The 15,141-nt window shown below is 49.8% G+C and overlaps 1 protein-coding gene across 1 annotated transcript in view; it reads right to left on the bottom strand.

The window, feature by feature from the left end:
- CRISPLD2 (cysteine rich secretory protein LCCL domain containing 2) overlaps window positions 1–9,203 on the bottom strand; it is a 62,012-nt gene extending 52,809 nt beyond the window's left edge. The window contains exon 1 of the mRNA XM_081031433.1: window positions 8,950–9,203. The gene's annotated coding sequence lies outside the window, so the exon portion shown is untranslated. The remainder of the gene's footprint in view (window positions 1–8,949) is intronic.
- Window positions 9,204–15,141: the final 5,938 nt, after the last annotated feature.

The raw sequence follows: 15,141 nt of genomic DNA, 5'->3' as shown, positions 1-15,141 counted from the left end.
TGTAGTGTATACAGCTAATAGTGTTAGCTATTCTAATCCTGCTGCTGCTCCTCAATGTCCCACAGATGCATTATCTGAAGGGATTCTTAGAAGGCTGGAATTAATAAGGGTGGATGCAGTGAAGAACTCTTCATTCTTTACCACATTATTTCAAAGCCCCATCTCCGGCTTGAGACAAAACCTAATTTTTAACAATCTCATTAAATGTCTAGCGCTTGTGGGGTTGTCGGGAGGAGGGAGCACACTTTAAATATGAAACACACTGTACTCTGCATGTGCTTTGAGCCATGGCCACTTTTTCCCACCTTCTGGGGAAGCAGGTACCAAGTATGAATCAGGTCTGGCGCATTAATGCGGACCATCTGGCCAGGAACCATGCACAATGGGACATGTACAAAGTCACGTGGCAACTCACACTGATGCCAGTGACCCAACTGGTGCCATGAGTGCCACGGAGCTCTGTCTCCTTTCAGGGCTCGGTCTTAGCTGAGTGAACTGGTCCGGGGGCGTCCTGGGACTCAGCACCCTGCATGGCGTCTGTTCATACTATTTGCACTCCAACTAGACGGTCGCCTTTTGAGGGCTGGAACCAATGGTGTGCTGTTACATGGTTAACAACCAACGCTCAACAAACAAACAAACAAACAAACAAACTCACCCTGATTTCTAGTGTTTGCCAATTGCCCCGGTATAAACACTCCCACCATGGCCAACTTCAAGCAACCGACACGAGGTATTGAACATGGAATTTCTGGAAAGAGACTCGTGCGAGCACACCATTATGTAGTCTTTCCATCACATGGATACCACAGACACCAATAACCTCAAGAGCAGAGGTAATAGTAAAGTGCAGTCAAAAATTAAGACAGGATAAGTCGAGTGTTTATTACCTTCGTTTTCAATGACATTTAATTGTAAGCTTATATGATTTGATTTTTCACGATGGCTCACGACCTTTCTCAAACTTTAACTGCTGGCTCTCACAAACCGGTACAAGCCGTCCACACCACGCTACTGGCTGGCACTGAGTGTTGTTCAACTTCAAACCCCAGCGTGCATTCACTACTCAACAATCATCACCAATGAACTGGCCAACGTGCGGTGAGTGTGGACAAAGCAGCAGACCCTGTGCTGGGGTTTTACTCCCAGCATCTCATGTTTTTCGTCTCCACAGGCTGAGGGGGTTGCTGCGATTAGCTTGACTGTACAGATGAAGAGACTGAGGCTCAAGCCAGATAAACACCTTGCCCACGGTCCCACAGAACGCCTGCGGACAGTGCCGAGGCGTCCATCACACTCCAACTGCTTACTAATTTGGGCTCATCTAGGTGGGAGTTCCCCAAAATGTCTGGGCGGTTCTGACTTCCAGCCCCATGTCAGCCGGACTCATTCAGTGAAACCCCCCGCCCACAGGACAGCAGCCGGGGTGCCCCAGGTTCTGCTCTTCCTCAGAAGCACAAAGGAGAACTCGACATGTGAGCAAGGCCAAGCACCGATCCGACTCATACCCACAAACCACCCAGAAATTCCAGGAATGAAGTTGTGGCTGGGAGGCGGGAGGAGGACACCCCAGCATGCCAGGCCCGGGCAGAACCTCTCAGGAAGAACATCTGGATCAAAACCAGACCCCTGGGGTGCAGGTGACAAGGGATCTCGTCCGTTTTCCTTAAACCCTTCTCCACAGGATTACAGCTGGATAGGGAGGACCCAGGCTCCCTGGATTCCCCACAAATGAGGATGGAGGGCCAGCAATCCACCCAGCGGAAGAGAAACACCCACCCATGGCCTCTTCTTCCTCTTGCCCCTTAGCAAAAGATACATCCTTGGGGATGATAAGTCTGGGTGCTGAAGTGAACAAGTACAATGTACAAAACATATTTGATTTTTAAAATACTACACAGAATACGCAAAATTCTGGACAAAACTCATTCAACAAACACTTCAATCACCTTAGTGGGGGGAAAAAATCAAAACTAAAAACCAGGTGCCTTCAATGCAAGCCAAGAGAATATATAAAAGAAACCACTCTAAAGTGACTGAATAATACATTAATAAAACATAACTCCCGGGGCCTCTTTCTCTTTTCGTGCAGATGTGTGGATGTTTTTTCAGGGACAATGCTCTCAGCAAAGCTTTAGATAAACAGCAGGAAACCCGTCTCCAAAGGAAAAGACATCCAGGACTGCCAGAAGGCAATGTGGAAAAGCGTGGACGCTGGGTCAGACCCGAGTTCGAATCCTGTTTCGACCACATAGAGCTGCCCAGAAGGTCCCTCAACGTCTCGGTGTCTCTCATTCTTCATGGGCACAAAGAAGCCCTGAATTTCTCCCAGGGTGCGAAGATTACAAAAATAGTGGTTCTAAAAAGCCCAGGAGCGGAGTCCCGGGACCTAGCGGTATTTAATGACTTCCTTTCCCTTGTCTTCCTGGGTGAATTCAGGCATCCCAAATCCTCTGTGCTCCAGGCTTCCAGGCTGGCAGTACCTGGACCAGCCTCCTGCCTGAAATGCATGATTTACTGGTACTGGGTGGCATTTACCAGGATGAGTCATGGCTGCTGGTTTTGAACCAAACTCAAAGACACAAGTTCTATAGCACCAGGCTATGGACTCTCCACACTGCTTTGCAGATGAAAATCGCCAGGGCAAACCCTCGGTGGCCACAGAGTCCTTGGGACATGCAAAGGGACAAGACAGTCCACCCTTAGGAAGGGGAGGAGACACAGCAGCAACTAGATAAAGAGAAAAGGCGTGAGGAAAGCAGTCCCAGGAATGGGGAAGTTGAGCAGAAGTTGGGGCAGAGACCACTCTGGTGGGATAGACAATGGGGTCCTGCTGAGATATCAAGGAAAGGGATTTCCATGCAGCAGAAACAGTACCCATGGCGAGGCGTAGGAGGGACACCGTGGGGGCTGGTCAGGCCATACAGCTTGATCTGGGGCCCGGGCACACACATCTGCATTTTGTGAAAATTCATCTGCAGTACACAAACGAGTGTGCAGTCCTCTCTAGTATGGTAAACCTTAATAAAAAAATTTTATCACCACTTGGCAATTGCTCTGGCTTCTGTTTGAAGAATGGACCAAGACAAGCATGAGTGGCTGCAAGGGGCAGGAACATCACTGTGCAAGAGAAAACCCTCAAGGGCTCGCCCCAGGACTCTCAGAGCTGAGACAAGTCTGGAGCCTGGTCTCTGACAACCCTTGAAAGTGAACTTACACGTTGGAGCCCAGATAAAGCCCGGCGAATAGCTAGGGCCTCCCACTTGGACCAGATACCAGCTCTCCCAGACAGGGCCCAGTTCATCCCATGTCTGAGAGGGCACTTTGTCCAGCGATGCCAAAGCTGAAAATATCTCCACTCCCAGTGAAGCCCGGGCCTTGAAGGTTCCCGGGAATAAACAGTGTTTTCAGCAGGCGGTGCTTCTCCCCACAAGAACAGACTGGCTGTGTTGGGAGCTGGTTTGGGGCAGGAGAGAGAGGGGATAGCAGCAGATAATATATATACCTACTGACATATTTTCAATGTTGTTGTGGAAACAACTCATTCTTTCAGAGGGGGCACTTTGGGGTTACAAATAGATGTGCTTTGCAAGCTCGTGGGCATACGAGGGCACAACACGAGCGTACTTGTATATGCTCTGAAGAAAGATGCTGGAATCCTCAGGACACTTGCCCAGGCCCCAGAGCAATGAGTACCAACAAGCTGAGCATCCTTCCGGAAGAAAGGCTTATGGATACGTGAACAACTTGTTCTCAAGGGGCCTCTTGCCTCTGGACAAAGGCAGTCATTTTAGCTCCCAAGCTACTCACTCCATTCTTGCCACGTGACTGACTACTTTCTGGTCCTCCCAGGTCGTGTACACAGAACTTTGCACACAGTTTCACATATACCCCTACTACCCAGCACCCTCCCACCCCATTTTTATGCCAGGCCCCAGAACAAGTCTTCACCAGCGTTCTAGGGCAGGGGGCTTCCTGTTTGAGCCTGACCCAGAAAGTGCTGGAAGCCTCTTTTAAACACAGATTGCTGGCCAAACCCTGTAACTTCTGACTCAGGAAGTCCGGGGCAGGGCCTGAGAATGTGCATGTCTAACAAGTTCCCAGGTGCTGCTGTGGCCCCCCCCTCCAACTTTGTGTGGGACCCCACTTTGAGAACCACTGCTCCAGATTACACAACCTCTCAAATCTTCTCACGCCCTACCTTAATCCAGCGTTTTCCAAACACCAACCCTTGGCACACCCCTTCCCAAGCTTGTCTACCTGTACTGGTACGTATTTTGTATTTTTAATTCAAGTTGGCCAGCTTTGAGGGTACAAAGAATTTTACTTGGAAAAGGTAACTTTCTATCACCACCATCTTGCAGAGAACCTGATCGATTCTTCCCTGAATGGAAGGAAGCGGGAGTAGATTTAAACACAAGGAAAACAGAACAAAGTGAGGACCTCCCAGCTGGGCGCCGATACCAGCCAGAAGCTTTGTTGTAGAGAGTGCTTTCTTTGTTGTAAAGGGACAGGGAGGGTGGGGCGTTAGCGACCGATGACACCACCTGAGATGTTTACCTTGCCTTCAGCAGAAGGATCACACAGTTATAAGAACAGGTTGACAGGTTTCGCTGCTGGGTCTGAACACACGCTCAATCACCTTGAGGACAAGCAGAGATGGGCTCCCCACACTTTGGGGGACACTGCTCACTCCATAACGATCTGTTCTCAAGTGAAAACGCCACTCTGTCACACTCCTATCCCCTGTAGCCCATAGCAGGGAATCCAAACACTATACAGCTCACCCCATCCGCAGGGCAGACTCTAGCTACCCTGAACCTGACACTTTAACTCCAAGAGCACGGAACTTCTCGCCTTTCTCCAAGGGTGCCAGGCCCCTCCCGACCTCCTGGCCTCTGCACACACATGGTCCCTCCATTTGGTGCACCCTCGCCAACTCCCTACGCACCACCATCTTTTCCTGCCAGAGAATGCAGCTTCTTTGCTTTAGAAGGATTTCTCAGGCTCTTATCAAGTCATTCTCAGCAGATGCCAGCTGGATGCCAGCTCCCATAGAGAGATCCAGGGGAGTTTTTTCCAATCCGAAAGAACTTTGGGACAGGGCCAAGTCCAGGACCACTTGCCTATAAGTGAAATGAAAGCTCAATTCCTTTTCCAGCTGGGACAGTGCCATTCTGCACTCACAATGGGACACAATCCAGAAATTTGGATTGAAAATGTGGGATTTTTTAATAATTTGCATGTTTTAAATGATGGTCCAGAAGTTGCATAATCGTCTTTTCCCCCTAAATCTGTGGTTTCTGTCTAAGATGATGCAGCACTTAAGATAATCAGAGGAGCTAAATCTCCCTTGGGCTGGGTCACGAAAAACTGCCTGTCCTGACAGCCTTGAAAAGGGGGTGTCTATCTGCGAGTGCCCACAATCGCACAGCCTGGGGTACAAAGCAGCACGCTCCCATGGCAACATCTCAAGACAGGACTCTCTGCCAGTTGCTACTGTGACCCCCAGTGCAATGTCAACACCCAGATGCCAGATTTCCCTCCACCCACGGCAGAGGGCCTTGGCCCATTCTAGGATGAGATGACATGAGTTGACGCTTCTTTAAGAAGGAAGTCAAGAGAGGAGAACACGGTTTCTCAATAAGTTAAATATTATAAAGTTACCGTGTGACCCAACAATTCCACTCCTGGGTGTAAACCCAAAACAATGGAGAACGGGTGTTTCAACAAAAACATGCATACGAATGTTAATAGCAGCATTCTTCACAAGAGCCAAAATGTGGAAACATCTCAAACCTCCATCAATGGAAGAATGGATAAGCCAAATGTGCTCTATCCATACAATGGAATATTTCTCAGCCATGAAAAGGAAGCGCTGACACACGCTAGAACATGGATGAACCTTGAACTCATTATGCTCAGTGCAAGAAGCCAGACACAAAAGGCCACATATTATATGATTCCATTTATATGAAACATCCAAAATAGTCAATCCAGAGACAGAAGGTAGATTAGTAGTTGCCAGAGGCTGGGGAGGAGAGAAAGGGGAATGACTGCTAATAATGGCTATGGGTCTCCCACAGCCATTTGGGAGAATAACAATGCTCTGGAATTAGATAGTAGTCATGGTGGCCCAACACTGTGAATGTACTAAGTGCCACTGAACTATATACTTTAAAACGGTTAAAATGGTAAATTTTATATTTATGCATATTTTCCCACAATAAAACACCTTATTTTTCTTTCAAGGAAGAAAACAAAGCATGGCTGGCTCTATGAAGCACCACCACTCAGATCTGCCCGACGTCCCTGTTCCAGAACAGAGCATGCTCCATTTAGAACTTTACGCGGGCCTCCGGCTCCCTATCCCATGAAGGCCTGAGAATCTATTCCACTCAAGGAACTGAAGATGAAATGGAATGATGCTTGTGTTGTAGTTTCCTTTCTTGACAAGCCATCAGCCCCTTTGAGTGATGCTGGGTTTGCACATCTGGGATTGATCAAAAACCAGTGAGTTTGCAAAAAAAAAAAAAAAAAAAGCCTCCTAGGTTGGGAGCAAGCAGACACAGAGGCACCTCCCATACATAGTAAATTACGCTGGTGACAGAGGAAAGAAATGTTTCAGTTCCCTCAAGGCCAAAGAGGTCAGCATTACCGGTCCTGCCTCTAAGAGCCAGTTTTCAAATGCAACTGACTAAAGCCCAGATGGCCAATGTGAGGTCTTTGAGGGAGGGGTGGAACGTAGGGGCTCTCAGAGGCCTCGTGTTTGTCTGAGGAGGCTCCCGGCCCTCCCCCAGCCAGCCAGCCAGCTCTCCTCACTAGTCCAGAAGCAGGACTGTGGGGGCCAGTGTTGGTCCAGGTCCAGGGGCAGGGCTCTCTGCAATGACACTGGTACCTGTTGGCAAAGGGAGCCCAAGCCACCATGTCAGCACACCCCCTCTCCAGGCCCACCCCTCCCTAACCCAGGCTGGGGACCTAGATGCCAGGTGGTATGGGAAGTCCTAACTGACAGCAAGCTCTGCTGTGACAATCACATGGCTCATCATTGGACGAGCACCGTCTTCCAGACTCTGGAGCAGAGCCCAGTCAGGATGGCAGCTCTCCCTGACCCTCGCTATATCGTGCTGTGTACATGCCTTAATCACTCCAAGCCTCAATTTCCTCTTTGGAAAGAGGAGAACGGGCCAGTGCCCACCTCATAAAGGAGTCAGTGAGATCATCCGTGTAAAACTCTGGGTACCACTATCCTGTAGTAAGTGCCAAGTAAATATCAGAGGCTGGTATTATAAATGCTTTTATTACTATTCCCATTCCTATATCTTAAGAGACTGTAAAACTCAAAATGACCCTCTTCATTCTCCTCCTATGGCACATCGTCGGGGACTTGGGACTTGAGCTTAACTCTGCTCACGGCTGTTTTACCTGGAGCCCCTCTCAGATAAAACAAAATCTTGTGTAAAGTTCAGGCCCAGAGGTGGAATTAGTGGCTGGGCTGAGAATTGTCTTAAAAGGACACAGGACCCAGCGGTTAAGAATGTAGGGTGTACAGCCAGACAGGCCTGGGGGTGACATCATGACACATCAGCTAGGGAACCTTGGGTATGCACCTTACCTCGGTTTTCTCATCTGTGAAATAGGGATCCAGAGGCCTGCTGCCCAGGTGTGTTCCAGGGATGATAATGCAGGTAAAGTGCATAACACAGGGCCTCAGAACTGCCATACCTTCTGGCCCTCCCTTGTGTGGAAACAGCTAGATCAGAGGCAGCAGAAAATCAGGTGCACAAAAGAGCCCTGGGAGGTCCTTTCTCACTCTATTTGAGGAAGGGGACCTACCCTTCGTCTTGTTCTACATGACTCTGGTCTCTCACTTGTCAGACTCTAGACCCTAGATGCTCTGACCCAGATGGGAAAGGTAAGGCTCATCTTATTCCGTCAGAACAAGGGACCCCAATGCTCAAGGTGGAAACTCACAAATCCACTCTTGGTCCAAGGCAAGCTGGGCATTTGCACAAATCCCTGGCTGCTTCTCTCCACCAAGGCAGCACCTCACCTTTTGGCTAAAAGATGCCCAATTCAAGTTAGACTTCAATAAATAGGCATCAGCTGAGCCCTTTCTGGCTTGTCCACCAGCCCAACCCTTGGCAAGGGAGGCTCTGGGTCTGAACCGCATGAGGGGCTGGCCCTGGTTCTCTCATCTAGGGCAGCTCATCTCCCCAGGACTGCAAACCAAGTCTTCAGCTTCCAGCACAATTCTCCCCACACAAGAATTTAGGCAGACGCCCACTCTGGCTGAAGACACCCAGGAACAAGTTCCTAAACCTGTAGGAACTCTGACACGCGGCACACCTGTACACATCCATGGCCATCTGGGGCTTCAGAAGCGGATCTGCGTTCCAGCCCTGGCTCTGCCTGGACAACTCACTTCACGTCTCTAACCCCCCTTGTCTTCACCGGAAATATGGGAAGAAGAAGGCTACCCTGCAGGTTTGCTGCAAATGAAACATAAAGGGGTGTGGCCCTGTAAACTGTGGAGCAGAAGGCACAGCCGTTAGTATCACCCCTGCCATCCACATGTGGGTAGACACAAAGTCCTGCCACATCCACACCGTCTGCTTTCCATTTATTGACGCCCACTGCGTACACAGGAACGCGACGGATGCGAGCGAATGGCACAGGGAAGGCAGGAGTACACAGCCTCCAGGAGCAAGGTTCGGCTGTCAGAACAGCTTCGAGTCCCGGCTCCCCTCCTGCCTGCCTTGAGCAACTGACTTGCCCTCGCTGAGCCTCAGTTTCTCCACCTGTGAAACTGCATGCCGCTGAGCCTGGTTCGGAGATGCAACAGGCGTTCAGCTTAGTGCTTGCACACAGTAAACCCTAAGAGCTCCTCGGAGATTAAGGGAAGGGATTGCAGCTCACGGAGAGTAAAGGAATCTAAATCACACTTACTTCCGCAGGGCTTGAAACACCAGGTGGTCGGCGTCTCCCGCGGCGGCGGCGAAGTCGTAGTACGGGCACAGCAAGATGGTCGAGGGACGAGGGAGCCGTGGGCCACGGAGGGGAGCAGTGGATCCGGGGGCCCAACGCGCGGGCTCTTGTATGCGGTCTCGGAGCCCGGAGGCCACGCCCCCGTCGGCCCACGGTGCTGATAGGGCCGCGCAGTCCAGCCCGGTCTCACCCTGCGCTCAGGCCCCGCCCCTCCCGAGCTCACCCCTCCCCCGGCCCCGCCCCGCCCCGCCCCTTGACAGGGGTGGGTCCTGGAGCCTCGGGTCTGGGGGCGGTGCGGAGAGCCAGGACGACCCGCGCGTCCTAATAACTTGGTTTGAGAAGAGGACTTGCTCAGTCTCCTCACAGTGACCATAAAAATACCAGTTCCACTGAGCGCTTACTATGTGCCCAGCGCGGTGCCAAGCACTTTCCACCAGGGGTTTGCAAGTTTACCGAACCCTGTCTCTCTGTGGCTCGACTGGAAAATACGAATACGGAGGCAACCTCCCGGGATTGTAGCAAATAAAATCGGGAAGGACATGGACTCTGTAAACTGTGGCGCAGAATACACACTTGTTAAATTTATTGCCATCTTCTACACACGGGTAGAAAATTTCACTCATGCCACCTTGACACACACACACACACACACACACACACACACACTACATCTGTACTTCATTGGGAACAATGTACAGATGAAGAAATGAAGACTAGATAGTGGATGAAGACAGTAAAACCGTGGTCCAGGCTAAGTGTCTTTACTTTTATCATCCCAAACATGTCCACAGGAGTCCAGTGAGGTGGAAATGATCCCATTTCACAGACTGGGCAACTGAGGCCTGGAGAAGAATGTCCCAAGTCCCATAGCTAGTGAGAAGCAGCACAGGTTCAAACCTTGCTCTTACAACATTTTGCCCGCAGGCATTTAGCATCTTTAACCTGTGCAGGTAAACACACAAATCAATTTAGAGCCAAAAGAAATCACCCTTGGCCCTTGTTGGCAGGTGAAGAAACCAAGCTGTAGAACCAGAATAGACTCCCTGGGCTCCCCATCCAGTCACATAGCTGGACCCACCGTATGCCAACATGCCCATGAAGAGCCTGTCCTCACGCTGCTTGAAGACACTGAAATCAGCTTATTCATCACTCCACTTCCACACACTCCCATCGAGTCATTCTGAACCAGCCTCTGTCTATACAGCAGTGAGCAGGCACAGACAAGCCCCCTCTGGCATCTCAGGGGTGCCTAGATGGGTCAGAGTATATGGGGGAGTATATATATCAACAATGAGGGAGGAAGACCCCCTCCATGACTGATGGGGCGTGTGTGACATGGATTCAGAAAGCTGGAAACTCTTGCCCAAGATTTGGTTGCAGCTCAGCTGCAGATAAAGTATAATGTAGACATCCTTTATCTTTTTTTTCATTTCTTTTACTTTGCTTTCTTCTCTCAGTTTTTGAAGCATCATTCTCAGCTCAACAGTCATTCATTCACTCAATACTTATTAAGCACTTACTATGTGCCGGTCTCTGTTCCAAGCATTAGAGTATTCAGTGGTGAACCAACTTATTCCAGAACAAATCCTCACTTTGACAAAGGGCAAACACAAAGGGAGAAAAGACTTGCATTATTAACAGAAGCCTCTCAGGTACCCAGCCTCACATATATTAGCTTGTCTACCCCAACAACACTGTGGGGCTGGTGCTGTGATCATCAGGAAACTGGACACAGAGAGTGTACGTAGTTTTCCCCAGGCCACACAGCTTCCGAGTGGAGGAACTGGGATTTGAACTCATGCATTGCCCACTCATCTGCCACCACCTTGTGTACCATGAAACCTTGGGTGCAGGGGAGTGGAATACTCTGACTCCTGGCCCCAGCAGAGGGGAAGGGAAGCTACACAGGGTTAGATTTCTCATGAGCCCAGCATGTGGGTGGGTGTGGAGGTGGTTAATACTGAGATGTTCACAGTTCTGCTAACTCAGACCTCCACTGATGCTTCCTGATGCTTTTTATGGCAACTCCGTGGGCTCCCTGCTGGTCTAGAATGGCTCTGAGGACACCCTCTCCAGCCCAGGCATTCTAGAGGTGCCATTGGAATAGCTTCAACCTGAGGGCACCTCAACAATGACGCTCCCCGCCCGGGCTCCCAACTCCTGTCTGGCCTGGCAGCCACCGCCCTAGCACGCTGCACAACACAGAAACTTCCAAAGACTCACCCTTCCTCTGCCTCAGTTTCTCCTTTCCTCTCCCTCTGCAGTCTTCTCCTCATCTGCCCTCCTGCTTCTTGTCTGCCCTGCTAAGCCAACCTGGCCTGGCGTCTGACTGTGCCCACCCCTCCCCGCTGATTTCCAACAAGAACTTACACATCGCCCTGTGAACCTCTCCCAACTAAATGAGAAGAGGGGGCTATTGTTGGCTTTCTTTTATAGAAGGGGAAACTGAGGCGCCAGTAGATGAAGGCATTTGCCCACGGTCACTTGGCTATCGCGTGATAGGGCTGGGACTCCAACTCAGGCAGTTCAGAACCAGAGTGCATGACCTTGGCCTCTAAACCAGGTGACCTAAAGGGATTAGGGAGTTTGGGTTTGCTGCCGTGTGAACCCATTTGGCCTTTCTGAGCGATTTCATCTCTCTTTAATAGCCCAGTTGGGCTAACATTTATCAAATGGGATGGTACAGTTACTACTGCTCCATAATAAATTACCCCAAAACACAGTGGCTTCAAACAACCATTCTATTTTGCTCATAATTTTGTAGGTCAGGAATCTAGGACAGACCTAGCTGGCTAGTTCTTCCTTGGGGGGTCTCTCATATGGTTGCAAGTCAGATGTTGGCTGGGGCTGCAGACTCAACGGGGCTGGATATCCAAACTGGTTCACTCATGTGGGAGGAGCTCAGCTGGAGCTGTTGCCTGAAGTGCCTCCATGTGGCCTTTCCAGGAAGGCAGTCTCGGAGCAGCCAGACTTCTTACTTCCTCCAGAGCAAGCCTGCCAAGAAAACCAGGTGGACCGTGCATGACCTTTGTGACCTGGCATTGGAAGCCACTGAGCGTCACTCTGCCATACTTTTGGTTGAATCATGGAACCTGCCTAAGGTCAAGGAGAGAGAACACACAGCACACTTCTGGACATGTGGAGATGAAAGAATTGGCAGACAAGAGATATGAAAACACATAGTTCAGTGCCTGGCACCAAGCATTCAATAAGACAATCCATCCTTCATAGGGGGCTAAGTTAGTCCAGTGGAATGAGCACCCTCTTGGCATCTTTGAGACAGATGAGATTGAATCCTGACTCTACCAGGCACCAGCTGTGTGTCTTTGTTCAAGGGACCCAACCTCTCTGAGCTCTAAGAGCCTCCCAAGCTGGATCACCCCAGGGGGCAGACTGAGTCCCCAGCTTGCTGTTTGGTGCCATTGTCTGGAACCATTTGGGCTGGGTTCCAATCCTGGCTCCTCCACTTCCAAGCTGTTGTCCTTGTGTTCAACACCCCATCTGTAAAAGGGGGGTGATGATAATGGCATCTTTCTCCCTCAGGGCTGTCATTAGAATATTAAAGGGTTAATAGATGGAAAATAATTAGAACGGGGTCTGGCACACAGCAAGTATTAGTTAATATTGTTAATAGAGCCAATAAAGTAAAAAGAGACAGAGTTTAGTTTTCATCAACTTTTCCATCATTGTGTAATCTTAGATTTCCAAAAACTTTCCAAAACTTCACTTTGACTTTGAATAAGATGGTGAGTTATGGGCAATGTGTGCTCCTGGGAGGTCCTGGATGGGGAAAGACCAAGATGCACCCAAGAGTCTTCCTGGGAAGGGACTGGCCACTGATATCCTTGGAAATCCCAGCAAAAGATCCCATTTGCGATCCAGGAAGGAGTTAAGTCATGGAGAGTTTGAGGCAAAGGAGAAGGTCCTCCGGAAGAACCGCAATGAAGCCCAACCTAGAAAAAGGAACACACAGGCCTGATCAGGGCATCCTGGAGAGGCTCCACCCCTCTGCCCACTCGCTCTGTCAGAATCAGGTGGGCTGATGGGAGGACCACACGTGTGAGTGCAGAACGGTGGGCTTGCACTTTCTTTCCCATTTTGACAATGTTGCCACAGGACTGACGTGTCGAACTCACACCATCTTCTTCGCCAGTTGTTTTCATTGGAGTCTCCTGAGCTGGACACCAAGAGCCAAGGCCGGGAAGTCCAGCTTCTCATTCGTTCCAGCCACACCCGTTCAGCAGCTGTACAATTGTCACAGAGCCTCAATTTGCATTGCAGACCACTAACAGTTTGAGTCAAAGAGACATGGACGCACCATTTTGATCTTCAAAAGAGGAACCAAAAAGACAGGAAAGGTGGTGACACCTCTGCGTTAACATGAGCCAACGTGTGGTCTTCCAGGATCTCAATGGGAAGGATTTGTTGGACGTGTAGAAGAGGAAGGGTGCAGAGGTGAGTGCCATGGCTTCCATGGTCAGGCAACTCTTTGGGCAGGCCCTGCTGGAGGGAAGTGCTGGGCGAGAGCGTGATGGACTGAAGTTGTAACAGAAACACATTCAAGTTAGTGCAAGCAGAGAAAGGGGCTTTTTGGTCGCAGACCGGGTTATTATGGAGCCCAAGGACAGTCGAGACCCTCAAAACACTACAACTAGTCCTGGAAAAGTGTCAGGCATCCTAGAAGTACTGTCTGTGTATTTTTCCCCTTTTGGTATGGGGGTCCCTTCCTTCTCCCTCTACAGCCAGGTCTCACCCATTCCCTGTGGACACGACACCCCTTAAGCATAGAAGTCCACATCTCCCTTGTGGCAGGGACCAGCTCGAGCTGGGCTCAGCCGTCTCCCAGTTCTAACTTCCTAACAAGAGAATCAAATTTGCCTTGTCTGGAATACGTGTCCACCCCTGGTCAATCAAGTGAGGCTAAAGGGACATCACCGGGCAACATGAATGTGACAGTGAGGCACGGTGAGCGGCCTCACCCAATGACCAGATGCCACCACTGTGGATATAGCCAGAAAAAGACCCGGGGTTCAGTGGGACAGCAGCCTGCGGTAAGAATGCTACCTATAAGGCTGAAGCAGACTCTTTCAGTGTCCCACTCATGTCCCTAGAATCCCCAACCATTTCCATGCACACCAATCTGACTGCTAACAGCCGCACCTGTGTCTGGGGAGGGCTGCCCCTCGGCTGTCAGAACCCACTTAGCCCACGAGCATGGCGGCCCCCAGGTGCCTAGGATTTAAGACCCCTGGGCCATCAGCTCACAGTGGCTATCACGGATGGAGGTGTAAATACCACAGATCCCGCGCTCTCAGCTAGGATGTTTCAGAGGTGAATGTTTCCTGGGATTCTCTATTCAGCCACATGGTAGCTGGCTTAAGGACGCACATTTTACCAGGTTCCTTCCCCATCTGAATAACTAACCCACCTCTTTCCTCTATCCCTTGCACCATTCAAATATACTGCTTGCCCTCAAATCCTTAGCTCAACACTCAAATCCTCATCTGGGAACCCAAACTGGGAACCCAGACAAGGTCCCTGAAGTTTGGGGAGAGGGACCCAGGAGTCACTCTATTCTCCTGGGATATCTGTGCCTGCATTCACCTACCCATTGACTATTTATTGAGCATCTACTACACGCTACGGAATACGCTGACAAATACAGGAAAAAAACAGGGAGCAACTGACAAAATCTAAACAGCCATATTAAGAGGGCTTTTTACAAGAAGAGCTTGGGAAGCCAAGGCTTAGCTGTGGGATTATTTCACTATATAAAAACGATGACTCATGAAGGAAAAGTGAACACCAAATCCCAGAATATGATGGGCACCCCCTTAAAGTTTGACAGAGGTACTTTAGAGCAAATTAAAGGAATTCTACATCCAATGGTGAATAGCAAATTTATCCAACTCGAGTTACCCCACAAGAAGTAATACAAGCAGAAAATATAAATAGATGTTTAAAAATAAATGAATGCTGGCGTTCATTTACATTTACTGAGGACTTTCTTGGGACCAGGCATTCTGGAAAAAGGAGATGAATAAGGCAGACATGAGACAAGGCTTTTAATGGAAGGACCTTACATGAAGGACCAACGCAGTTCTCCGTGCTAAGTACAATAACAGAGGCATCTAGAGGGTTCCAAGGAGCCCG

This window comes from Rhinolophus hipposideros, assembly GCF_964194185.1.
Source record: "Rhinolophus hipposideros genome assembly, chromosome: 21".
Taxonomy (NCBI): domain Eukaryota; kingdom Metazoa; phylum Chordata; class Mammalia; order Chiroptera; family Rhinolophidae; genus Rhinolophus; species Rhinolophus hipposideros.
This window is presented reverse-complemented; position numbering and strand designations above follow the sequence as displayed.